At 42.4% G+C, this 27855-nt stretch overlaps 1 protein-coding gene and 1 non-coding gene across 7 annotated transcripts in view; one reads left to right on the top strand and one right to left on the bottom strand.

The window, feature by feature from the left end:
• Positions 1 to 27855, bottom strand: part of PDZD2 (PDZ domain containing 2) — a 329192-nt gene that overhangs the window by 89346 nt on the left and 211991 nt on the right. The window lies entirely within an intron of this gene.
• On the top strand, positions 733 to 806 carry TRNAM-CAU (transfer RNA methionine (anticodon CAU)). The gene has a single exon. It is a non-coding gene; the product is annotated as a tRNA-Met (tRNA).

Raw genomic sequence — 27855 nt, 5'->3', positions numbered from 1 at the left:
ATGAAGATATAAAGAGCAGTCCACTGGAGTCTAGAAAATGAAAATTAAACCTGGTTTTCGACCTAATTTTTCTATAATGTTTAGATTTTATTTCCTTGAATTGTTGGGGTTTTTTTTGTCCGTATTAGATAACAGTGGTTAGCCAGGTTGTAAGGGTTTCTTTGAGCAAACCACTGCTATGAATACAATGCATATACTCAGACATTATGAAAAAACAGCGTGGGGTAGTAAAAACAGGACCAGGTGAGAGTTAGACACCCAAAGTTCTGGCTTTGGCGCAACTATGTGAAACAATGGTAATTTTCCCAAATTTCCATCAACTGATGAATTTATAGACAAAATGTGGTATATCCATGCAATGGAATATTATTTGGCAATAAAAAGGAAGAAGTATATGCAACAACTTAGGTGAAGTTTGAAAACATTATGCTCAGTGAAAGATGGTATATCACCTTAGGCATGTATGATTCCACTTACAGGACAGGCCCAAACTAGGCAAATCATAGAGATGGAAAGTGGATTAGAGATTGCCAGGAACTAGGGGGAGGGGAGAAGTGGGACGGAGTGCTAATAGATACAGGGTGTTTTTTGGGGAGGGACGGGAGTTGATGGAAATGTTCTTGAATTAGATAGTGATGATGATTGTACAACATAGTGAATATGCCTACTTTAAAATGGTGAATTTCATGTTATGTGAATTATATCTCAATTTAAAAATAGCAAATAGGGGGTGGCTGATTAGCTCAGTTGGTTAAAGCGTGGTGCTCATAACACCATGGTCGCCAGTTCGATCCCTGCATGGGCCACCGTGTGCTGCGCCCTCCTTTAAAAAAGAGAAAAGCAAATAAAACAATCCTGGCCAAGTCTGGAGTTCATTTTTTGAGTGGGTAATCCCTAACAACTCTTTTCTGAAGAAGAAACCAAGACTCAGAAGTACTGATTCACTTGCCCAGGTTCACATAACTGCTATGTGGGAGACCCAGGTCTGTCTGATTCCCAAGCCATGCTCTATTCACTGTGCAATTCCGCTTCTTCAACTGTTATCTTCTCAGTGCTGCAGTCTACTCATCTGTAAAAGGAGGTGTTAAAATGGGTCAGCTCTAAGTTGCTTTCAACATTCGAGTAACTGTGGATGCTGCTTTCCCAGAAGAGTTCATGGGATTGGAAGAGCAAACCATCCCAACACCACCGATCCAGTGCCAAGGACAAAACATAATCCTGGGAAAATAGAAACATTCCTTTTATGCCCATGGTGTCCTAGGACTCTGGGACATTTTCCAATAACCCAAAAAAGATTCCACCTGGCGGGGCAATTCCTTTAAAATTGCTTTCGGGACTCTACCTTTTGTACTAAAACTCTGAACAACCCAAAGGATTGTACACGGAGACCTTCTTTTCAGTACCATAAAGGTTGGTCCATGGATTCAGAATACAAGATCCTGAATATCTTTTCCATCTCTAGTCTCATGGAAGCTCCAAGAACCTTGGAAGGTTCCATGACTGAGAGTATTTTATTTTTTCAGCAGAGCCCACACTCAGCAAAATTACAAAGCCAGAGGAGTTTATCTTTAGTTCGGCACCATCTCCCTGTCCTCTCCTGGCTTCCTAGCAATAAATAAAACTCTGCCACCTTCAGGGAATTGTATGACAGGTTATTTTATTCCTTCCTGGACAGAGAATTTTCTAATGTCATCTGAAAGACAAAGCGTAATGAATGAATTATGGACACTGTAGCAAGTTGGTGAGAGACTTTTAGACAAAAGGTAATTTTCTTACGGTTCTTTGAATTACCTAAAATTAAACGCCCCCCACATTCCCTATCTATTTGTACTGAAATAACTTTCCTCACTTTTCCAGGACCTTTAGGGCTAATTCATACTTCCAAACCCCTTTTTCTGTTCAGTAGGAAACTTATCCACCATTAGAATCTGTAAAGTTCAAAGCCAACATTTGAGAAAGAAGTAGAATACAATCACATGACAGAAAAATCACATTAAAACAGGTAAAATTAGCCTTTTAGAAGCTTTTCTACAATATGATTATTCTTTGATTTCTTCCAAAAATTTGAACCTGTCCTCTATGTAAAATTATTAATTCAATCAAATGTAGTTGATTTTGACCATTCCAAGATGGCCTTAAGATAAACGAGGAAAGACCGGCATATTGACAAATGGGGTTCTGAATTCTAGCTTAGAATCCTCCCTTTGAAATGTGTGTGATTCTTCATTTCACTTGGCTTTTGCAGGCATCTGTTCTAAATAGATCCCTTCCTCCTTCCCTTCCCTCAAAAAGGGCTTTACGCAAAGAAAGCTTTGAGTACCTCCTCTGTTTCTTAATGTTCTGTCATAATCCTGGAGTCTGGGCTCTCCGGGGTGGGAGGCCTGAGAAGGGGTTGTCAGGTGAGGTTGGGTGCCTGGAAAAGCTGAAGCCTGGAGAGGCAGGAGATAAGACAGGAGCAAAGCCAGGAAGGTGTAGGAAAGCCAAAGGTACACATTATTTATCCATGCCCTGATTTCACCAAAACAGGGCTTAAGGCAACTCTATTCAAGTTTGATATCCTAGACTGTTTTGCCAAAGCCCTTGGGAGCAATTTCCAGGTGCCTCTGAAAATCATCTTGGGCATTCAGCCATCGATTACTGATGCCTGGCACACAGTGTGACCCCACAGAGGGATGCTGTCAAGTTGAACAATGGGTGTATATCTGCGTGTAACTGAAAGTAACTTGGATCAACGCCACTGGGCACTAGCCTGTTCTACAATGCCACGAAAACACTGCATAATTCAGAGAACGCCTAACAGAATTCTGTAACTCAGACCTGTTATCAACGCAGACATCCTCACTTCATCTGAGTATGTCAGGTTCCCAGTAGACAGCAGGAGAATGAACACCGACTGTAAGAAGATGTTTATACACCAATTATTACAGCAGAGTCTGAATTTCATGGAACGGGCCCAGCTGCTAATAGCCATCCTAACATACACACAGGGCACACGGAGATCAATTTTTCTTGCCTGTGATTTTCTCTTGCCTAAGAAGTAATGGGAGTCTGAAAAGCTGTTTGTGGTCCTTTGAAAACCTGCTAAACCTAATTAATCCAGAGGGCTGTCTGAGGTTGTGAAAATGTTGGTTCCCAGAGAACAATGGGTTGAGAGGAAGTGTTAAATATATACAGATAATTTTCCAGTGAAGTCTTGGCTGGGAAACAGAGGAAGGCAAGTATGTACAGCTCCATAAGAGGGGATGAGAAGATGACAGTCACTTCCTGGAGTCATTTAGTAACCAGGTTCCCCAAGGGCAATGTCTCTCAGGTGTCGCTGCCTCCCAGCTACACTGAATTTTGGCCATACTGCTCCCAGATTCCACAACGCTCCACAGAAAGAACCAAACTTCCTTTGGGGGACTCTGAACGTGCAAGTTTTTGGCTGAAAATGGTGCTGATGAGAGTGAATGATATCCTTGGTGTGCTCATAAGGCCTTTTCTGAAAATCAATCCATCTACTTCCTTGCTTGTATAGTAAGGGAGCAAGTTAGCCCCGGTTAGATGAAGGAAGATGGGGCTCAGGCACCAACGAGGCTTTGAAAATAGATGACCAGAGTCAAGGCTTAGAGTAGAAATAACTAAAACACTGTATTTCAACTGCTGCTTGCAGGAGGGCGACTGATGGGGCCAATTTTTACTACTCTCACCTCCTCTATTCTGCATGAATGGCTGGAATTGAACTCTTTCCTCCTCTCTCTTATTCTGAGTCCAGAGTAGAGAATATAAATAAATCAATCTGTTCTCTTTATTATAAAATCTGTATTTATTATTTTTTATCATAAAATTGAGATGGGGGAACACACGTTGAGAGTGCAGAATCAGGGTAAATATTTATTTGAGGATTTTCCTCCCTGACCTATGATGCAATATTAGCCATTCAAACCCAACCCAAATCATCAGCTACCAAAACCTGTTACCACCACCACACAGTTAGCAGTGAAATTTAAATCCGATACATCTATATACCAGGAGAGAGGTCCATATTGCCCTTAGGGAGATGGGACTTGGGCAAGTAGTGCAAATATACCAATTCTTTGGCTACTGTTATTTCTATGAATAATAAACTGTCTTTTCATCTCTGATCCAGGAGTCTCATGGATTCTGCTGGCATTCATGAAACTGGCAGGCTAATTTGTCAGCTTACTAGTAGAGTAAAATCACAGTTCTTGACATAAGCAGGACAATGCATGGAACAACTCAGTTTTTAATTGGTCTTGTTCCCCTACACCAAACATATTAAAGGAGCTTAATGATATATTATTCTTGACACTAGTCACTTGGAAATAAAAATCAATATGCATCCTAAATCAAACAAATACTTAAAATAAATCTTTAAGGCAGAATCAAACACAAGTGGAATTATACTAAGAGGAGTGAGAAGGAAGGTGGATCTACCCTTGGATTCCACAAACACTGATTAAATTTAGGGTGTCAGCCTCGAAGGCAGCAGCTACATTTGTGTACACCAGCCTTAAGTGCACACTCTTCTGGGGTTGTGGGGCTGGATGAAAAAGGTGACGAGATTAAGAAGTACAAATTAGTAGTTACAAAATAATCATGGGGATGTAACAGATAGCATAGGAAATATAGTTAATAATACTGTAATACCTATGTATAGTACCTGGTAGGTACTAGACTAATTATGGGAATTCACTTCATAAATTATATAAATGTCTAACTGCCAGGCTGTACACCTGAAACTAATACAATACTGAATGTCAACTATAATTGAAAAATAAAAAATCTTATCTAATTAAAAAACAGTTTACACCCTTCTGTCCTTTCCCTGCTTAGATCCCATCTCCTGTAACCATTGGCTGTAATATCTGTGCTGAAGCAGAGCTGGCTCTCTTTCTGTTTTTTGAGAAGAGCTTCTGATGGAAATGGGTGGGGGTAGGGTGAGGGGACACTGCAAAAAACAACAGATGAAAAGTAACTAAATCATATGATCAATGAGCAAAATTATTTTGGTTTCCATGCAATGAGGTATCACTGATTTTCATTTCTTAAAAGTTCACATTTCAAACTAACAAGATTAGTTTAAATTCACCACTCTCACAGCAAAGAATCCCTACACTAGGATGCACTGTGCACTCTGAACTCCAGTACAGCACTACAGGAAAGAAATAGAAGTGTGGCCCTTTCTATCATACTGCAATACCTTTACTTGAAGTTTCACTTTTCCTCAAAAGTTTTCACGCACCGTATTTCTGCATGAATCAATAAAAGCTTTTTTAAAGCACCCATACACCTTTTGGAAATAGGAATTCAGAAGCTAAATTAAGTACAAATGTCGGGTCAATGATGAAAACTGACCTTATAAAACATACTGCAGAGATTACTGGCCTTCAAAAGAGAATCTCTAGGCGCCTATTTGCAAATTATTGCATTTCTTTATTAAATTACTGTGAGGGAATCAGGGTTTTTAAATAACTATATGAGACCACCCTGCAGTCTATCCCAAATCAAATTAGAGCTGCAGCCACTCAGATTTGCTAAGTCATCCTGATGATGTTGGTCACATTTTCCCTGGGGAACAAAGGGAGTGCTGGAAAAGTTAGACTCCATTCTATGTGACTAGTCCATCTATCTCATCAGGGAATAGACGAGCATCAGACAGTGTACATGGGAACTCATTCCGCTTTTTTTCTTTTGACACAATGCTATTTTTTTATTATAAAATTACTACTTGCTTATTACAAATTCATGCCTTCATTCCTTCATTCATCTATTCAACAAATAGTTATTGAATACCTACTATATGCCAAACACTATTTTAGGCATCTTGGGGTGCAGCAGTGAACAAAACCATTTCTGTCTTTGTGGAACTTACAATCTAGCAAGGAGAGACAGACAATAAACAACAGACCTATTAAAATAAGCATCCAACTATATAGTATGTTAAAAGGTGAGACGCGCTATGGAAAATAGAAAATCTTAAACGGGATTTAAGAGGCTCGAGCATGCCAGGAGTTGGAAGAGTCAGGTTGGAATTTTTAAATGATGTGGCTAGGGTAGCCCCATTGGGAAGAATACATGGAACAGAGACTTGAAGATGAAAGAGTTGGCCATGCAGCTGCCTGGGAGAATGTTCCAGACGGAGGGAAGAGCCAGTGCAAAAGTGGTAAATTGGAAGCATGCCTGCTGTACTTGAGGAATAGCAAGGAGGCCTTTGACGCGGGAGTGAGCGAGGAGGAGAGTAACAGGAGATGAGGTGGGAGAGGTAACCTAAACCAACGTGTGCCAGGCCCTGCAGCCTATAGTACAGACTTTCGTGCAAAACGAGCAGCTGTTGAGTCTTGAGTAGAGGAATAATGGGATGTGCACTGTGTTTTGAAATGATCTTTGTTTCTGTGTTGAGAAGAGACTGTGGTAGGGCACGGGTGGATGGAGAGAGACCACGGAGACAATCATCCTCGGAAATTCCAGGGACAGATAAGGCGGCTCAGTGCAGAGCCACAGTGGAGATGGTTAGGAAATAGCACCCTGAATCGTGTTCAATTTTGAAGGCAGAGTCAATGGCCTTTGTTTTTGGATCAGATACAAGGTGTGAAAGAAAGAGAAGTCAAGGACAGCGTGGAGGTGTTTGGTGTGAGCAAACACCACGGCAAGGATGGAGTTGCCATGGTTAGGGCAGCCTTTTGGGGGTTGGGACTACTTGACTGATTCTGACTGCAGAGATCTATTCTGGAGGTAAGTTCTGGACATGCGAAGTTGGAGATGCCCATCTGGGCAGCTAGATACCCGAATCTGGATGCTGGAGCAGGTTAACTGGTCTGGAGACAGAAATTTGAGAGGTGTCAGAACATTGATGGCATTTAATGCCTCCTGAAGATAAATTCCTTTAGGTGAACCTTCTGGGCTCAAAGTTCTTGCTGCGTCAAAAGCACGTTCAAGGGCCAGCCCGGTGGCTCAGGAAGTTGGAGCACTGAGCGCCTAACTCCGAAGGCTGCCAGTTCGATTCCCATGATTCCCACATGGGCCGGTGGGCTCTCAACCACAAGGTTGCTGGTTCAACTCCTCGAGTCCCACAAGGGATGGTGGGCAGCACCCCCTGCAACTAAGATTGAACACGGCACCTTGAGCGGAGCTGCCACTGAGCTCCTGGATGGCTCAGTTGGTTGGAGAGCTTCCTCTCAAGCACAAGGTTGCCAGTTCCACTCCCGCAAGGGATGGTGGGCTGTGCCCCCTGCAACTAGCAACGGCAACTGGACCTGGAGCTGAGCGCACCCTCCACAACTAAGATTGAAAGGACAACAACTTGACTTGGAAAAAAAGTCCTGGAGGTACACACTGTTCCCCAATAAAATCCTGTTCCCCTTCCCCAATAAAATCTTTAAAAAAAAAAAAAAAGCAGCACGTTCAAGCGTTTTTCATGTACTTCCAATCTTTCCTCTAGAAAGGGTACAATAATTTGCAACCTTTCTAAGGGTGCAAAACTTTCTAAGGGTGCACCCTACCAGTAGTGTGTTAGAAAACCATTTGTTCCTGAATATTGTCACTCTTTTTAATCTTGGACAGTCTGACAGTCAAAAGCTACCTCATGTGATAGTTTACAAGTCAGTAGTGACTAGTGAGTCAAAAATTCTCAGCAGCCATTTGCCTACTTTGAAAATTGTTTATTTATGTCCTTTGTCAAGATTTCATCTTTTGTATCCTCAGACACTAGCACAGTGGCTGGCACATAAGAAGCACCACAAAAAATGACTGAGCAATGAGAAGATCCCTTCCATTAAAAAGAAAAGGCTTCTTTTTAAAACAACTTTGTTGAGGCATATTTTACATATCATATATTCATCCATTTCAAATGCATAATTCAATAACTTTTAGGAAATTTACCAAGTAGTGCAATCATCACCATAAGTCAGTTTTAGAATACTTTCACCCCAGTAAGATCACTTGTGTCCATCTATAGTCCATTCCCATGCCAGCCACTACTTTCTGTCTGCATAGATTTGCCTTTTCTGGACATTTCATGTAAATGGAATCATACAACACACGGTCTCGCATGTCTTACTTCTTAAAAGCCACTTCTTTTTAGTCGGTCCTCACTCACCAGGCCTTAACTCCTGCATCTGCTCTGTCATTTACCGTCTATGAAATCGCGATTCGTGCAAACATGCTCTTTTCATGATATCTTTCTCATGTTCCTTCAGATCACACCCAATTATCCTGAGGACATAGCCCTCCTGGCCCTGCTAGCATGTCATCCATCCTTTCCCCTTACATTTTCCAGGGAATATCCACCATTTCTCCCAGTTTAGGCTATGGGAGAAAGTTCTTTATCTCCAAACTTCTTCACGTGACCATACCAGCCATTCTTACCCATTTGGTCTCCCAGATTCTTCCCATTATTCCTATATCATCTTAAACAAACTCTGCTTTGAAAGGAAATCTTTCCTTATTAACACTAACCAGGCAAAGGTTCCAAACACCATGTTAAGGTAACAGTGTATAGTACGTATTGCAGTCTAATATATTCACGTCACTATGCCTTCATATCAATTGCATTTCGTTTTTTATTTTCTCCCTGTTATTTTTGTCCAGGACAGAACACCAGGGCCTATTGGGCCCAAAGTCTCTTCTGTACTTTGCCTGGATCAGTGCTAACGAAGCTGCCATTGCTCGCTTACGTCTTTGCTATGACTTGCCTCTGAAGCTGAAGATAGGCTAGGTCTGCAAGCCAGAAAACCCAGGCCAGCCCACTCCCCCTCTGCCTGATGTCCCACTGTCCAACCCTGCTAGGTGCATTTCCTATGGCAATTCCTATGCTTTCCCACATACAGTGTTGTCCTGGGACTCACCTGTCAATGCTCAAGGATAACTACAGGCAGACCGTGTCCCAGAGATGACGTTCAATTTATTTTCTAACCCGAGGGCCACCAAACCCTGAAAAATATGTCAAAAACGACCCAGGGACTGAGTTCCAGATTGCACCTGCCACAACCCTCGGTTCCTCCACAGTGAAAGCTGCTGGAAGCTATGAGTGACACACACACTCCCTTTCTGCCCCCACTGCCCCCAAAGCAGCCAAATCTGAGAGTTCACAGCAGCCAGTCATCCTCAAGCTCTCACACAGCACCACTCAAAAGGCGGCCACCCACTTCCCCTTCCCTAGAGGTGATTCTAAAAGAAGGGAGACTCATGTGGCTCTATGTATCTCAGAACGTACATGACGCTGCTCACACACTAATTCAAACATCGATGAAATGCCTGTACCCTCCAGTTCCCACCCCTTTCAAGTGGATCCAGCTCAGTCTTGAAACACTTTCCCCAGTTTCTTTCAATCCTTCCACAGTCTGTTCCATTGGCTTGGCCAGAGCCTGCACCCGCCTCACGCCAAGCCTGGTTTCACTTATGTCACAACGGCTTCCATCAAAATAGTAGTCTTCTTTTCTGAATTTCTTTCACTGTTTTGAAGTCAGCAGAGAAAAGACACTTATGAAATTGCAAAATGACTACCTCCATCAAAGTATTCTAGCTAATGTCAAACCCTGTTCTTCTCCTGAATCTCTTCTACACAGTATACTTTTTAAATCTGATTTTGCTTTTTAAATCTGATTTTCCTTTTTCTTGTTCTTTCTTCTCAAAGGCTCTCTGGCAGGCATGGTTTGGCTGGACATGTCTCATAATCTATAAAGGTTCATGTAGAATGACTTTCTAAGTTTTGCAGCCTTCTTCAAGCAAAGGGCGCTCCTTAGAAGTTGGATTTGTTGGATATTTTCTCTATGGTTCATCCATCTGCCTGATCCTCTAGGACTCTTCTTCATTTGGAGAACTTCAATTACAAGAAAGCCTAATCAACAGAACTCTAGCCTAGAAAAACAGATGAGCCAAATCCTTACACATGTGGATAGAACAATTTTTATACCTTGGCTTCTAATCAATACACTCTTCACGGGTGTGTTGACCAGTTGAAACGGTGACATCACTGAGTGAGCCCTGACTCTTACTTATGTCCAGACAAGGAAAATGCAGAGGCATTTGTACTTATTTCCTGGAATTTTTAAAATAACTGCAAGTGAAACATTAAATAAACTGTAAATTATTGGACGCATAAGCATAAATATTGATACGAAAATGCAAAGCTTGCATTTAATGGTGTGTTTATATTAGAAGCTCCAAAAACTAACACGAGTTGTAATAGACAAGGGGGACAGGTACCAATATTAATTAAGTTGTAACTGTCTGCTGTGTACTGAGCTAACTACACACACATCATCATCTCATTTCAATCTAGTAGAACAACCCCATTAAATAGTTACCTTATAATCCATCTTTTAGAAATGAGAAAACTAAGTCTCAGAGAGATTAACTTACCCAAGGTCATAGAGCTGCTATGGGTGGAGCTGGGATTCAAATTTCTGTCTGACTGCAAACAACCCAGGCAATGACCTTGAGACTCACTGTAGTCAAGTCCCATTCTATTGTTGTTCATTATGACTAGGTTTGGATCAAGGAAAAGGGTTGCAATTTGTAACAGCCAAGAGGCCTCTCCCCACATTAATATCATAAGGGATTCCACTTTAGTGGTATGTTAACGCTCAAAATATGTCCACGCCCTTAAGAAAAGGGCCTTAGGGAAAACAAGAGGTATTTTCAGGCAGGCCCAAAGGCAGGTGAGTATTTGGGAGGTGGTTCCTCAGGATGTGGGCAGTAGTGACCAACTGCTCCCTTCCATCTCTCAGCTATGAGCTTGATACAGTCCCCAAGAACTCTGGAAAAGGAGAGGCAACGCTTGCTCAGATTACCTAGAACCAGAGGACAAAGGAACCACCTAGCCCAAACAAAATGGCTAACACGAGATATACCCCTCCAATGCTGGCCTCTCCCCTCAGGTGCACTCTGGAGCTCAGACACCTCTCCTCCCTACCTACACCCCCACTGTGCCCCGACTCCACACCGGCCCTTCCTAAGCAGACTGGTGCACTGGATGCCTCTCCCTCTACAGTGAACCACCCCTCCTGACTGCAGGCAGTCTGACAACTTCTGGCTGTAAACAAGAGGTGTCTTAATACCATATTCACTGTTCTTGAGGATTCTTGTGGAAGAAAATGTGTTGTCGTTAGTGATGGGCCAACAGAAATCAGATTAAGGGAGGGGCAGGAAAATCCCTGGCGTGAAGTACCACTGAAGCGCCCCATTCAAGTAAGGACTTGCTGTCCAGCTGGTGGATTGTGTTAGTTAGCTCATGACCTCCAGCTAAGAGCTTCATCAGAGCCCATCTCAGCTTCCAAATCAAGGGCACGCGCTTCTGGAGCGATTCCTGGCCCACGACGATCAAGATGGGGAGGTAGGCTGACCATTTCCACCCAGTGCGGGATGTTTCTGTTGAGCCAGCTTCTACCGAGAGGTCCCTGTTGGGCTGACCCACTTGATCAGGTCAGCAGTATGATGTGCTGGCTCCCCCCACCCAGTCCGGCTCCCTCCCTTTTCCTTTCACAGGTGTTATCCTGACAGATATTCTGCACTCTTAGCTCTAACTCAGCATCTGCTTCCTAGAGGACCCCACGTGAGAGAGAGCAATAGAATGAGAAATAACAAAATAGTTCCCAAAAGGAGACAGTGAGAAATAACTCTAGCCAAAAAAGGCTTGTCAGAAATGAATAGGACTCAGCTAATCTGGGTATAGCAGCAGCCAACAAAGCATTCTTGAGAAGTCAAGTTGGATGAACGGCATTCACAAAGATTTCCTTTACATCTGTTGGCTGGTAGCAAGAAAAACCAACAGCAAAGGGCTCCTTCAGATTGGGACTCTCTTCACTCAATACATAAACAGCTTCAGCAAAATTCAGCCCAATACCAATTACAGCCAAACATATATGGATGTAGTTGATCCTGGAGTAAGATCACACTTGTTTCAGGTGTCAGCATTGCCACTTGGGCCCTCGGGCAGGACACTGAACGTCAGAGACTAATCCCTTAGTCCCATCTACCTATGGGGTTTTGGAGGAGGATTAAATGGGATCATGGACTAAGCTGGCTGGTTTCCGGCCTTGCACAGAGTAAATGCCAATAAATGTTAGTTCCTCTCCCTTTTGGAAACTTGCTAGGTAATCACTGGTCAACCAGTTAAACTTGTCTGGAGCTCCTGTCCTGGATGAAATCCTCGGAAGGCGAACTCAGATCAGGGAGGCGATTCTGTGGTCAGAATGGGCCAAAGAGAACCCCAGTTCAGTAGGGGAAAAGGAGTCCCTGGAAAAACCAAGTTCACGGGGAACAGGCAGAGAGTCAGAAATGGATTTGAAAACTAAAGATCTGAAAAGGTGGAGCAAACGTGCCTTAGACACAGAGCCTCGCTGGCCCCTTGAGGCAGAGAGGTATTTTGAGGGTCTCATGGACTTAAGTCATTGAGCTGAGAAGTATGGTGGTGTGTGTGTGTGTGTGTGTGTGTGTGTGCACGCGTGTGCATGCATGCACACACGCGCAGGGACAATTTGGCTAGTATAGACAGAGTCTGGCAATTGCAGGCCACATTCTCTGCTGGACAGAGAGAGGAGACAGATGTCTTTCAAAACACGGACCGATGGTGGCCTCCTGTGTCATGTCCATGTCCATCTGGCCAGGGTCAGGTTCCCAGCTCCCAGAGCAACCACAAGCTTTCTGGCCTGACCTGAACTCTGAGGATGGTCCCAGAGGTCCTGGAATTGCCCCAGAACTCAGGGTGGAGTCTGGGAGGCTGCCCATCCCAACCACACCGTGACACAGGCTGACCCCTGAATATTCTGTAAAATATGTGGGCTGCTCCTACTAATACAAGCAACTGCCACAAATAAATCAGATGCACGTGTGTGCGGACACACGGTCTCTCCCAGCATCCACTCCTCCTTCACCTACCTTCCCTCTACTTATCACAAATATCTGGATGACGCCCCTTCCTATAGGTTCAGCTGCCTCCTTTACAAGGAGCCTCTTTCACTTTTCTGAGGCAAGAGTTTCAAAAGCCTGGTTGTTTTAATATTAAATGGTTCAACACATGACAATGCCATTAGTGAGTCAACATTCTGATGTTTCTTAAATGTCTAGAGACGGTAGCTGTAGATCCACGATTTTAATTCCAGGGGAAAACACTTTCAGCATGAACAGCCAGCTCCTCTGCTTTTGTGTGAGGTACACGCAGGTGTGGGCATTTGAGTCACAAGCATGTTTTAGAATATTAGGAACTCACTTCCTTACCAAGAATTCTCAACAGGAAATAGCTGGCAGACGGCACATACTAGACTTGGAACTCTCCTACTTAGAGCGAACGGAAAACATCCAAAAACAAAATCAGAGCCATGAGCTGCCTGGAAAAACAAACACCAAAAGTTATTTCTTGAACTGCACATCAGGAAGAGTGTGCTCTGGAAGAATCTGGAAGGGGGGGAGAAACAAAAGCTTTGACCAGAGGACCTTCTCAAATCTGGGGAGAAAACACCCAAGAGCTTTCCACTGTGGCACTGTTTCATTTAGACTCACAAACTCTTCTCACAGATGAAGGGGCACCTTAATTTGTTCTAGTTTCCCAAGCTGGAAAGCAAACTGCACCCATTTTTCACACAGATTGGAGCTGATGGCAGCAGTCCTGGGGCAGGGGTCAGGACACCCAATTTGCCAGATACTTAAAGGGCTCGATACAGGCTCCAGGAAAGACACAGGACATGCGTTGTCAAGAACAGAGCAACACTCAGTTACGAGAGGAGTTTTTTGCTCATTCACTGACACTTTGCATCCTGAGTTCTCTTCAGCGATTCCCTCCTAAAGAGACTTATTACAGTGTCTTAAAATTATCTTGTAGGGCCTACTGAGAGCATCAAGATGAGATTTATTTATTTACCTTCACTGCCTAACTTCCTCAAAGGATTTACATATCCAAACCACCTGCTCTCAAAAGGGCCACCTCCTAGTACTTTGAGCAAAAACAAACGATCCCAGATGCGACTTAAGGCAAAGAAGATCTGTGGAAACTTTCAATACTGCTGTTTCTTGAAGAACTGCAGTGTTCTTTAAATTATCAGGCACAAAGTTCGTAAGGTCCAATTTCATTAGAAAATGTGAATATACAAAAGAATGAAATACATAATGTGAATTTATAATCTATACATTTAAAAACGATACCAATTATATGAAGAATGTTCCAACAGAAGCCCAGGTTATTTCAGAAGCTTCTAAAAGAGGGACTAGCCTGCCGTGGGCGTGGATGTGGATTGGCAAGGTTTCCCTCGGGAAGTGTCGGGGTCAGTGGCCCAGCAGAAGTTAGGCCGGCAGGAGGTGGAAGCCATGGGGTCTGGATTTGAGGGGAGCAGAGAGAGGGTCCAGGCAGAAGTCAAGACCATGTTTAAGACCTTGTGCCAGGAACTTGACTACGAATTTTACTTCAAACTGGAGATGGAGTAGTTGAAAGCCTCTTGGTTGAATAACCGCCCCCCCCGCCCCCAAATTGATGTCTATCTGGCACTCAGATGTGATCTGGGAAGAGGGTCTTTGTAGACATAATTACTTAAGGATCCAGAAGAGATCATATGGGATTAGGGTGGACCCTAAATCCAATGAAAGTGTCCTTATAAGAGACAGAAACGAACATACAGAGACCCAGAGAAGAAGGCGACGTGAAGATGAGCGTCGAGGTTGGAGAGATGCGTCTACCAGCCAAGAAATGCCAGGGATGACCTCCAATGACTAGAAGCTGAGAGAGGCACTAGAAGCTGAGTTTTCTCCCTCATTGCCGCTGGAAGGAACCAACTCTGCCTGCACCTTGATTTCCGACTGCTAGCCACCAGAACCGTGAGAAAATCTGTTTCTGTTGTTTTAAGCCATCGAATTTGTGGTACTTTGTTACCGCAGCCCTAGGAAGGAACACAACCTCCTTCCCTCCCTTTAGCTTTTCCAAGACTTTTTTAACTCTTCAACTTCTTTCACAGTAAGATGCATTCTTGTAAAACCTCCAAGACCCGCTTAAAATAATTTTGTATGTTTTGTATAGTTATAGAACAATGTGATTTTAAATAAATCTATTATATTGATATGCTATTAAAGTACTTAGAACCCTTTTCACAAAATCTTTAAAACTATCAAGAAGAATTTCCCAATTTCACAAGTGGTGCACACTGTTTCATTTACTTCCAATTAATCCATAAGAACAAAGATGATTTACTGACTCACATTTAAATAATATGCGTCATTTAAAATATTTAAAACACAGAGAAAAATTACCTATGTGATGCCTATAGCATCAAGAACCGAAAGAAAAACAAAGCAACTCTGCTGTTTTTATTTGTTGGGTGTTTAGAATTTTTGTATTTGAATTGTGGAAAATGTCCTGGTGTGTATTTAAAAGTATGATGTTTGGCATCTAGATGACAAGATGAGAGATTTCTAGCTGCAACTTGGAATCACTTCTCCTCAAACAATACATTGCAGCGGTGAAAACGTGGTCTTTATTCCAGCTACCTTGGCCAGAACAAGAGCCAGCTGTTGTATCTGGATCTCCATCAGATGCATGTAACTTAGAGACCCGGAGACCATCTCGAGGACATCACCATTAGGCTCCTCGTTAATTTCAATCACCAGTGTCCCTTATGCTTGTCTCCAATGACTCAGTAAAGACACAGCAAACAAAGATGTTACCAAGCAGGGGTAATGATGTAGGGCCATACCGTGGGCAAAACCACTGTGGTTGGCTGCGAGATGAACTGGGGGTCAGAGTCACAAGCACACCGACTGTGTTCCCATTGTTCCGTACCCACGTGGAGATTCTCAAACCACTTTGAGGGAAAATGTTTAAACAATTACTTTAGTCTCTGATTTTCATTAATACATCTGAAGGTGACTCCATAACCACCTTTAATCGCGTGAAGCCCAGGAATGCCTTGGCCAGTTGTGGGTGCCTTTGCGGTCACAGCTCTGTGACGTGCAAACTCCTGCCCAAGGGTGGGACCTCGTGGTGCAGTGAGTGAGTGTCACACAGCTCGAACCACTGATTGACTTCCCCCGGGTCAGAGCCAACAGGCATTAATGGTGCTGTCCTGTCAGCCTCTCTCCTCACTAAATACACTTCAGAGGATTTTTTAAAATGTAAACAAATCCAATCAAGATGTCAATGTGTATTATCCATGTTTCACACAGGTTTCTAAAGGACCTTCAGCTTGGCAACAAACTCAATTTCCTCTTTGTCCTTCCTCCTCTGCCATCTGACAGGTTATCAGAGCACATGTTTTAACTTGGCAGTAGCTCCTTCCTTTTCCTGTGGCACTAGAAATGGACCACCATCTTGTCAGCCAAGCATGGACGGACATGTTACATAACAGAATGAAAGGCTTCTAAACAAATGCACAAACAAAATGAAACAGAAACAAACTCAGATACTGAACAAATTGATGGTTGCCAGCAGGGAGTGGAGTAGGGGAAGGGGTGGAAATGGGGAAGGGGATTCAGAAGTATAAGATTCCATTTATTAAATAAGTCATGGAGATGTAATGTACAGCACAGGGAATAGAATTAATAACGTCATAATAACTATGTACAGTGACAGTTACTAGACTTATTGGATAAATGTTGAATCAGGCTCTTGTACACCTAAAACTAATATAATACTGTACGTCAATTATAATTAAAAATTTTTTAAAAAATGACTTCAGTCATTTGAATTGCTCAGACCTCACCTGAAAGTTCTTGTGAAGGGAGGATCCTCATTCGTGTCTTCTTTAAGACATGCCCACGTTTCTAATGGGTGTTTTCATCTAACGGGGTTATTTTCCCTTTCTTATACAATGATGTTTGGATTTGCTACTCACAGCCTTAGATGTAGGAGAGAGTCGGGGGAAAGGTCAAGTGCAGTGTTAGGCAAAGTGTATCAGTGGAGGGATAAAAGACCAAGCAGAACCGCTGGGGTTACTTACACATTGACAGGAAAGCTTAGTATCTCACTGCTATTATCAATACTACATTACTTTGGTGTAAGTCTTTATATCTTAAGAAATTCATTAGTAGTAGTAAGTAGTAGCATCACTATCTGGCCACTATGAACTTGTGAGGTGGGTAACGAAGGTGTGATTGTCTCCAGCCTATAAGTGATAAAATTTAGGAATGAAGATGAAGGAGCTTCACAGATCCCATCTGGACTCCTGGTCTAGAGATACTTCCCCCTAACCCCGTGCACTGAGGGACAAGAGACGGTAAAGCTGCTGTTTTAGGAACCTGCTGAACTCTGACCAGAAGATCTTCCAGAATTCTCCCTGTGCTGCAGGACAGGTGTGCTGTTCACTGGGGAATGGGCTGGGGTAGATCTAGCAGCTTGCTGGACACAGTGCAGGTTTTGGAGCGTGACAGACCTGGCTCCAAATCCAGGTTCCGTCACTTACCTGTTGTGTGACCTTAAAACAATTTTTTTTTCTCTTTTGCCTGGTTCCTCACCTGAAGTGGGTTATTATGAGAATTAAATGATATTTAGATGTAAAGTATGAGGTATACAATTGCAATACCTGAGAAGTGTTCATAGTGACTACATCCGAGCCTATTCGGCTATCTATGGAGTCAAGTCAACTATCTACGTATAAAAATCCCCCCTGGTCAAAGGAAGGAATGAACACCCACATGATGAAGATGAAAATGCTGGGCAACTGGAAACCACCCCAGGGCTCTGGCCCACATACTCAGGGAAAGTCGATTCCACTGCAGCCCCAGGAGAGGCTCTCTATCCCCCAAGGAAGCCAACCTTCTAACCTGGCATTCTAGAGCATCACATGTGACTTACCCCAATCCCAGAGCACGGGCTCAGCTAGAAAGAAGCCTGTTTCAAAGGAGAAAGAAGACAGGGAAAGTTGCCAGAAACATCTGTCTGCCACAGTTGGGCTCCCTGCTCCACCTCTTCCCGACTCCTGGAGAGGCTGGTCCTCTCTGGAAGTTCCACAGAGCATATCTTGGGCATCCTCCAGTGCCCAGCCCCGGGCTGATCACGCTCAACTTGGCACTTGATAAAACTTTTAGAAACTGGTCCCTAGTGGTTTTCACGTGATTGACACCATGTCAATCAACAAGACCCTGTATACCTGAAAGTGGGTTCATGGCCCTTTTGCAACCTCTTGTCCCTGCCTCCCCCATGTACTCCCCCAGAGTGCAGTGTATATTCTCAGGCACACTGTATGCCAACAGTTACCACACATTTAACAACAGAATTGAATCCTTTACCCTCTGCATTGAGCAGTAATGAGGAGTGGTTGAAAAATGCATTCAGAGTATCAACCAGCCAATGATTTGAAAAACATAAGAGAATTTTACAAAAGTACATTTAGACATGAAGCCACATTTTCTAAATGTGAATCACTGTGATTGAGGGAAGGGGTTTAGAAACAGTAATAGCTACTAGAATTTACATGCATATTTGCCATGGTTCACACACTCTGGTCAGCACACTGAGAAAATTGTGTGATTTGTGCGTAAATTCTTACAGTAAACTCATACAGGGGAGCATGTTCAGTAAACCATGAAAATCACTCCTTCATACCATCCCGAAAACCATTCCCATAACTTGCCTTTCAACTTTTATCTTATGGTATATTCTCATCCATAAGTTAAGTATATCTTCTCCTTCATGACTTCCTGAATTTACAGTCTTGGGGGGGGGCTTCCCCACCCTAGAAAATACTCTATTTTCTTCTAATACTTTCACAGATTTCATTTTTATGTTTAGCTCTATATCCCATCTGAAATTTATCTATGGATTTAAAGGCAGGACCTAACTCTATACTCTTCTCTAAAAAGTTTAACTAATTATTCCAATAAAGTTCACTAAATAGACTGTCATTTATTCTCCAGTTTTGAAACGTATCCTTTCATACACCAAATTTCCTAACATACATGGACCTATTTGGCATGCTCTACCTTGTTCCACTGGTCTATTTGTCAATGCCTGTACCACACTGTTTGAATTACTAAAGCTTTAATGTATAGTTTGCTATGTGGTGAAAGAGAACATACTCCTCCTCATTGTTCTTCTTTTCCCAAAAATTTCGTAGCTATTTACTCATCTTTACCCCTTTCCGATGAACTTTAGTTCATCTATTCAGGTTCCAAATTCTTTTCAGATTTTGATGGAAATTGCATGTATTTATAGATAGGAAAGGAAGATAACAGGACCTAGTATCCTTAAAGGACTGTCTGTAGCGCCCATGTGCTAGATATAAGAACTGTGGTTGTGATATGTAATCTGAACAACTGTACCTGAGGTGATGCTACAATAAGTTAAGATTGCCCCCATTAAAAAGCAAACAGCTAATTCACTTAGCCAGCCCTAGTGGTCAGCTTTGAATCTTTAGAGAAAAATCTCCACACTGTAATCAGCATCCCAAAAGTTTTCTTTAAAATCCAAGAAGATTTTCTTTAAAAGTCATTTCTTACCAAATCATAAATCAAAGGTATACAGAGGTTACAAATTGAGACATTGCCATCACATAATTATTTCAAGTCACTCTCTCCTTCATTCTAACCTGAATTTCAGAGTGTAGTGTTTATGATATAACTATAGATCTCTTGGCATAGCTATCTCAAAATTATTAGCATAGACATTTAGTGGAACAAGTCCAATTTTAAACTAAAAACAGTACTTTAAGAGAGAGTTCTAAATTCTGGCATCCTTGTTTATATAATAATTACAATTCAATAAAAAAGTCATAATATTAAAACAGTAATGAGTTCCTTTGAGATGCTTGACCAGATTATTCCTTAAAAAAAAAAAAAGGTTTAAACTCGTTTCAAAGTGTAATAAGAGATAGAAATAAGATCTATATTCAAAACAGACAAAAATCTAGAGCTAATGCTTGTGGGCAAAGAAAAGGAAAGCATACGTATTCTGTATAAATACTCTACTTTTCATACTTTTTCCATACTTCAGGAGATATGATTAGATACAAAGATAGCAACTTATGACTGAAGTGCAGATACCACATGTAAGAGCAACAATTCTCTGTCCAATAGACTGAAAACCTCTCTTTCAGGAGATGTTACACAGACTATCTCATGTAACAGCACATTCAAGGAGTGAATAGAAAAACCAACTACGGCACGTTTACACAATGGAATACTATGCAGCAAGGCAAAGGAATGGACTATTGATACATGTAGCAACAGGGAAAGAATCTCAAATGCATTGTGCTTCAGGGATGTCCAAACTTTTTCAACGTTTTTTACCAAGGGCCATATGCGGTAAAATACACACACAGCCGGGCCACTCACTCGAGGTGAAGTACGTATTGCCTCACCTGGTTTATTTAAGTAAACTGAATATATTTTTGGAATTTTCTGCGGGCCAATTAATAATGGATTGTGGGCCGCAGTTGGCCCGCGGGCCGCAGTTTTGACACCCCTGGGCTAAATGAAACAAGCTAGACTTAAATGGCTACATACGATCTGATTCCATTTATACTACATCCTGAAAAGGCAAAATTATAGAACATACCAGTGGCTGCCAGAGCTGGGGTGAGGAGAGGGTTTGACTACAAGAGAGCACTTTTTAGGGTGATGAAACGGTTCTTTATCTTGAGTCTGGTGATAATTCACAGGACTTGTGTTTGTCAGAATTTATAGAAAGGTCTTTCTTTAGTTTCTTTCTTAGGTTGGCATACTGTCTCAATTTTGTACTTTAAGTATACTACATTTAATCCTTTCTTCTGAAATTGGGAAAAATTTATTCTGCTAAAGAGTGTAAGCAAATTATGTCTCAATAATTTTATCATCATCATCGTAACATAATTAAAAAATCACTCTTGCAACTAAACTCTCACTCTGTCTTTACATACCATCTTCCATCAATCGATAGCCCATCAGCTATTTATTTGCTTCTGTAGGAAGGATCCATTTAATGGAAGTAAAGTGCACAAAACTGACTCTTCCTTGCTGGTCTGTGCTCTTCATTTCTCCATCCACCGAGAACTCACCTTCTCCGTCCTTCCAGCTCCATGTGGATATTCTCTAAAGCAAATCACGTTAACTGTATTGAATGCTGGTGCCAGGATGGTTGTCTTAGGCTCCTGGATCAGAATCTGATCCCATGGGATGTTTTAAACCAGTCCCACATAGCTTTAGTCCAAACCTACGGGTTTTCATGGCCAGTCAACATAATTCCATGAGAACCAACTAAAGGCATGGCAATATTTGACTGCATTAAGAAAAGTGCAGGGACCACATCAAAGTGGGTCCTAATCCTGTTCTGGATAATATTGCACGTAGATTGCACGTTTGATTCAGTTTAGGCATCAAAATTTAAAACTGGAAGTTCTGTCTTATGATGAGCAGCTGAAGAGACTAAGGGTCCTTACCCTGGAGAAGATAATGATGGGGTTGGGACGATACATATAATGGTTTTATACACAAATATCTGAAGGGCTATATGAAGAAAGGGGACGACCACTCCAGGGTGACACAGGTTACAGGATTAGTAACAACGAGAAAAAGATAAGGCGTGGAAGATATTTGGCTTCAAAAGACAAAAATTTTTCAAATACCAAGTGCTATTCCGTGATGAAAATGGCTGCCTTCTGAGGTAGGAAGGCCAGTAGGGAAGCTGTCCGCAGGGTTTCAGATTCTGTGGCAGGAGGGCTGAAAGCACTTGCATGAACAGAAATGACCAACAGTAAGCCAAGGACGCTGAACTTGGTGTCTACCAGCTATGCCACACCTGAGAGAGAATGGGGTTTCTGGGACAGGAACCGAAAGAGAAGGAAGGCAGGGAAAGAGAAAGGTGTGAACATATGGAAAGATGGTGGAGAAAGAGGAGACACACTTCAAGTCATTTTGCTTTAAGATGAATGCTGGCATGGCTCTCCAGCATCTGATCACCCTTTGGATCTGGGAGAAGCTCCCATTTTATGGGAGGTGGGAAAGAGACACGTATTCTCTGCTCCCACTCCCAGGTGCCAGTCTACCAGCACATGACTTAGATTTGGCCCACTGGAGGCTCTTGCCTGGCACTCTGGATCACGAGGAAATGACGTGAAGACACAGGGACAGATACAGGCTAGTCACAGGAGTCTAGTAATGGTGGTGGTGACGGTGGGGATGTCCTAAGGACACTGTTCCTGTGCCAGGTGTTCTTGGCTACTTGGTTCTTGACCATTCTCTTGAGTCCAGGCCTTGATACTTCCATTGGCTCCTGTGAGCTACCTGATATTCTGCCACTAAATTTCTTCTCTGCTTACATGAGCCAGAATTGGTTTCTGTTGTTTGCAACGTCAAAACCCTGTTTGGATCACGGGGATTGGGAAAGGGAGGTTTTAAGAGCTATTTTACATTGTCCTTATGTCATATATGAGGATGAAACTAAAAATTACACAGTTCCTCATATCAGTTGCATTTGGAGAACTTTTTTTAAGAATCAGGTTCTCTGTTCTACTTATATTCCTAATTGCTGCCAAGATTCTGAAATACTAAATCAGGCTGGGGGACGGCGGCAGTGGTGGTGGTGGTAGAAGCCAACATATTTTTTTTGCCCTGAAATTTTCTAGGTAATTTTTTATTTTTATTAGTTTCAGGTGTACAAAACAATGTAATAGTTACATTTGCACTCCTCACAAAGTGATAACCCCCTCCCAATTTATTACTCCTCTGACATTGTATAGAGCTGTTACAATTCTATTGACTCTATTCCCTGTGCTGTACTCCATATCCTGTGTGTGTGTGTATATATATATACATATATATATATATATATATGTATATATATATAAAACTATAGTTGACATTCAATATTATTCAGCTTCCGGTGTACAGCGCAGTGGTCAGGCATTTCTAGGTAATTCTAATGCAGACTCTCAGTAGTCTGGCATTTGGGTTTCTAAGCAAATTGAAATGATTGAACCATTTAACATAATTTGTCTGTATTACCAAAGTCTTTTCAATCTCCTGTTTCAGACCAAACCTGACCAACCTACAAGTGTCTATAGGGTGAACCTCATCTCCTGCTCTTCTCCTTGTTCGCATGTAGCTCCTTCCACAAAACCCACACAGCCCTGCTTCACCCCCATGCCTCCACTCTGGACTCTCACCCTCTAGGAATGCACTTCCCATTCTCTCTGACTATGCAGATCCTACTTATGCATCAAGGTCCAATTTAAGAATGGCTTCTCCCATGAACTCTTTCCTATTCATTCCTACTTAGGATTTTTGCATAGAATCCTATGATCTCAGAGCTGGAAGGGTCTTCTAATAAACACATGCCATCTGTGTCATGTCCTTAAATCACATTTCTTTCATTAAAATTAATTTCTTATATTTTCTTTCAAATTTCATTTCATTTATACCTTACCCAAGTCCATAAATTTTCTCTAAGCAACTCTATAGAGACATAGTTGATACTTTATATCATTAAGGTTAATTACCATCGACTGAGTTCCCTCATTCTTAACCAATGCCATTTCTTGGGGGAGAAAAATAAAGCTTTATTCATTCTAGGGCTCTCTCTTTTGGAACAGTTGCATAAACTTTTTAATTGACATTGAAATCTGTCTGGTTCTTAATCTCGTCTGGAACACAAGGTCGAAAACCCTGCCATTCTCAAAATGACAAATTTTGAAGCATTTTCACTACCCAGAGGAGGAGGAGAGGCATCAAAGGCAGTCCTTGCCTTTGAGCAGACAGAAAAACATCCTGTGACTTACATGTACCAACTCGCTCGCACAAACGATTCCTGGCTCTGGAGCGCAGCTGGAAAATGGCCATTAAGGGCAGAGGGTGTGAAATGATTCACTGATGGGCCATTAGAGCTACTTTAATCAGGAAATTCAAAAGTGATTTATTTCTATGGGAATCCTGATTCTTCCTCCCCAACCCCACCCACAAAGTAAGCCTTTCAATGGGTTATAATAAAGTATTTCTTCTATCTGTAGTGATTCTATTTGGAGCCACTCAGCGGAAGTGTTAAGTCTTTGGGGCTAATATAATAATATCGGTGATGAGTAGACCACTTTAAGACTAAATAATGGTTTGTACTTTACCCCTAAAGCCCTTCATACACTTCGTTTTATTTGATTTTCACAAAAACTTTGTAAGGGAGGTAGTAGCACAGACAGAATTATCCTCACTATACAGATAGAGAAATTGAGGCATTGAAGGATGAAGTGGTCTAATGAAAACGTGGGGCCCTCCGCACATTCTGGGAGCCTGAATCTGTCAGGGGTGGAAGCATCAGGATGGCTGATGCCTCTCACATTTTAGTGCTAGAACGGGGGACAATGTTTGGGTTGAATTTGGTCCGCATTTCACATATACACTGTACAGACATTTGATTATTGTTACTCTAATGTGACACCCCAGAAACAAGGGCCCCTGAGGCTTAGAACAGTGGGTGAAGTCAAGGAGTATGTATTGAGTGTGGTCTCCACGCACTAACCCGGATGACATCCCCTGATGCCAGTTCAGCCACGAAGCCTCAGTTTTCTCATCCATAAAACGGGGGCTTTGGGTCTGAGATAAGAGGTCTACAGGGGTGGTTTTCAGATGTGGCTGATTATACGAATAATCTGGGAAAGCTTCAATTTGAAGAAGATGACACATTTATTACACACAAGCTTTAAGCATAAATAAAAGTATAAATAAGAAATAAGAGAAATCTCCAATCACCATACCCATTGGTGACAAGACAGCAGTGACAGAAAAACATTCTCAAACAGGTGGCCACCATCAGAGGAATTGCATTACTCTGTGGAACATTTTACGACTCTAGACCCTTACCCAGAACTGGGGGTGGGGACCCTGTAGTCTGTATTTTATTAAACGCCTCTTGAGATGCAGCTAGATTCATGGGAAGGCTTTTGGGAACCAGGAGCATCCATGATTGATAGGGAGTCTTTTTGTGGAGATTAGTATAAAACATCATGTTTTGCAGAGAGAACACTCCCAGTCACGAGGTGTCATCTGTGTTTCCTTAAGGCTGGCATCGCCACTCTTGGGGCTATGGGGAATTGGCTCCAAGAGTAGAAATAGTAATAAGCAGTAAAAAGAAAAAAAAAACCAGTAAGCAAGAGTAGAGAGAGTAAGAGTCACCGTGTAATGGCGATGTACCTGCAGAAGTCCCCCCTGCCTCGTCCACACACATGAAGCTCCTCAGAGACAAAGCACAAATGGCTGGTGGGCAGGCAAGCAGACCCAGGAAACATCTGGCTTCAGCCCAGGGTAACAGATGGGGTTTCAGGCAGGAAGGGCCTGGAAATATGGAAACTGAAGCAGAACACCTGGTGGATCACCACGATGGAGGAGAGAATGAGGGAAAAGAAAACGGGGTGGGGGCAGGAGTGGTCTTACGGGAGTCTAGTTGAGACAAGTCCAGAGTCTCAGGGAATTGTGGTGTGATCACTCATCCCTAGGCTTGAGAGAGAACACTAAGTCTAGGTCCCTGGAACATCCTTAAGACTTATTTCATACTACATCCTCCTCCTCAAGTACCCTCTCCTGGGGAAACAGGGCTAAGACGGCGGAAACAAGCAAACAACAAACAAAGACAGCAGTAACATATTTAGTCATTGGAAGGATCCTTCCTTCACTAGGAATGAATAAACTGGGTTTTGGATGCCAGTCTCCTGGGAGTTTGATTAGCATGTAAGTCCCCAGGCAGCTGATAACCTCTGGTATTTGGACAGAAGTGGACTTCCGGACCTCTGTGGCCACCCTGTGAAGCTACCATCTGGCTGTATACCTAAGCGGTCTGACCAAGGTCAGTAGCACGCACACCTTTAAGAGACAGCAGGTCAGGACCGGCGTCTCTGGAGTTATTAAAGAAAGCTATTTGGGCCATGGAGGTACAGTGACTTTTCCCCCTCATACTCTCTGCCAAAGGAGCTTTCTCTAATTTGCAAATGGATACGAAAATCTTACAAGGACATACAACTTGCATCATCTAATTACACACTTAATAAATCACCCTTAGGGAAAGAAGGAAGCCATACAGTGCTCCTCAGAGCGGAGCATATGGTCACAAGGCACGTACAGGGATCAGACGGGAAATCCAACGGGCTGCAGGCAGGCAGCTGCGGTGTACTGCTCGCAGTGCACCTGGTCCACACGGGCCCCAGGAGCTCAGGGCACAGCCCCTCACACGGCTGCAGCTGCAGCAGCTTCCTGGGCAAGGCATTCCCATGACAGAGCCACCTGGGAGACACACATCTGCTACCACGCCCCTTACCTTGAGCTTTCCCCACGTTCATTTCTCAGCCTGGCAGTTGCTCTGGGCTCCAAAACACTGAGCACAGGTCACTCTGACGCAGAGGAAGTCTGCTTGTCTTTTGAGAGTCTCCAACTTTCCCTCTACTGGGACATCTCTTCCCACAACCAAGTGCCACAATAGTAAAGCTATTACCTATAACTAAGATTGATTACAATTATTGAAAGTGAGTTTGGAAAACACAGACCTTTACTTGGATTACTGTAGGCTACAGTCTGGCTACTCTGACTTTGTTAGAAATACAGAAATCTCAAGCCCCACCCCAGACCTCCTCATAAGAATCTGCATTTTATCAAGATCCCCAGGTGATTCACAGGTTACAACACATCCTATCGTCCTGCGTTAATATTTTTCTCCTGGTAAATGAAGATCTAAATAAATATAAAATGCATAGCCTTTAAGACAGGTTTTCTTTCTTTTCATTCATTCTTTTTTTATTTTTAGCTATTTTTGTACCATGGACCTCTCTACTGTCTGGTAAAGTCTCAAATAATATTTTTCAATGCATAAAATACTTAGGATTACAGAGAAACCCAACTATGCTGAAATATAATGTAAATATTTTAAAATTTGTGGTATCATAACCCATGTGCTTCTTTATAACACATTAAGCAAGAAGATCGAGCAACAAGTTTATTAACTGATGTATTTTCAAAGTAGTAACGAGTGTAGATGATGTTGGAAGTTGTCTGCTACAAATAATATGCATCTTTTCACTGGTGACAAAGACACGGGGACTGCTAATATTGTGCTTTGTTTCCTGCATCCATTATTGAAGGAAATATTAAATTTGAGCTATAGTTTAGTGATAATAAACATTTGATTTTCTTTGCTTCCAGGTTCACAGCCTCCCCCTGAACTCTATTAACAGAATCTAGGCTCAGACGAAGAGACACTTAGGGATCTTTTGCAAAAGGAATATAGATGTTGGTCCCCTATCTATCTGTCTGTCTGATCTTAGTTTGGGCATAAAATGCTCAAATCATTTCCTTCTCTGACAACTACTGCATTTGCCTTTTTGGCTTCCACGTGAGTTCCTACCACAAAGCTAAGCACTTAGATGTCTAATAAGTACTGATCAAATCCTGTAGGTTGGGGTCTAAATATTTCTGAGACAGACATGCCAGAACACATTCTGAATCCCATTACACAGAGTAACTAAAATAATCCCATTTCGTAGGAAGCTGCCTTCTCCATCTGCATAGGTACTTCTCCAGACAAATGTGGATTTAATATAAATTACTGACACTGAGTTCTGAAACATTTCTCCTGCTCTGCCAGAGAGCCTGAGGCAGGCTCTCTGTCTCTTGGATCATAGGCACCTTTTCAGAGTGGTTTTCTTGCCAAGAATAAGCAACACTTCCCACAGCCATGTCAACTGTGGTTCGCAAAATAAGATCCATTTTCAGAAAAAGCCCAAATCGATTTGTCCCCAAATTTCAAAATTGTATATCTAAGGCATCCACACTGTTCTCTGCAGGCTATTTTCTCCTCACACTAGCCAAAATGCCATGAGAGTAAAATGGAACTGAACATATCAGCCTTGGGGAGTTCATCTGACACTTGGTCTGAACTCTCACAGAAAAGTCGCTACTACACAATGAGGCATTTCTCTAACAAAAACAAAT

Source organism: Rhinolophus ferrumequinum, chromosome 7 (genome assembly GCF_004115265.2).
Source record: "Rhinolophus ferrumequinum isolate MPI-CBG mRhiFer1 chromosome 7, mRhiFer1_v1.p, whole genome shotgun sequence".
Lineage (NCBI taxonomy): Eukaryota > Metazoa > Chordata > Mammalia > Chiroptera > Rhinolophidae > Rhinolophus > Rhinolophus ferrumequinum.
Note: the sequence above shows the minus strand (reverse complement) of the source record. Positions and strands in the feature narration are given on the sequence as shown.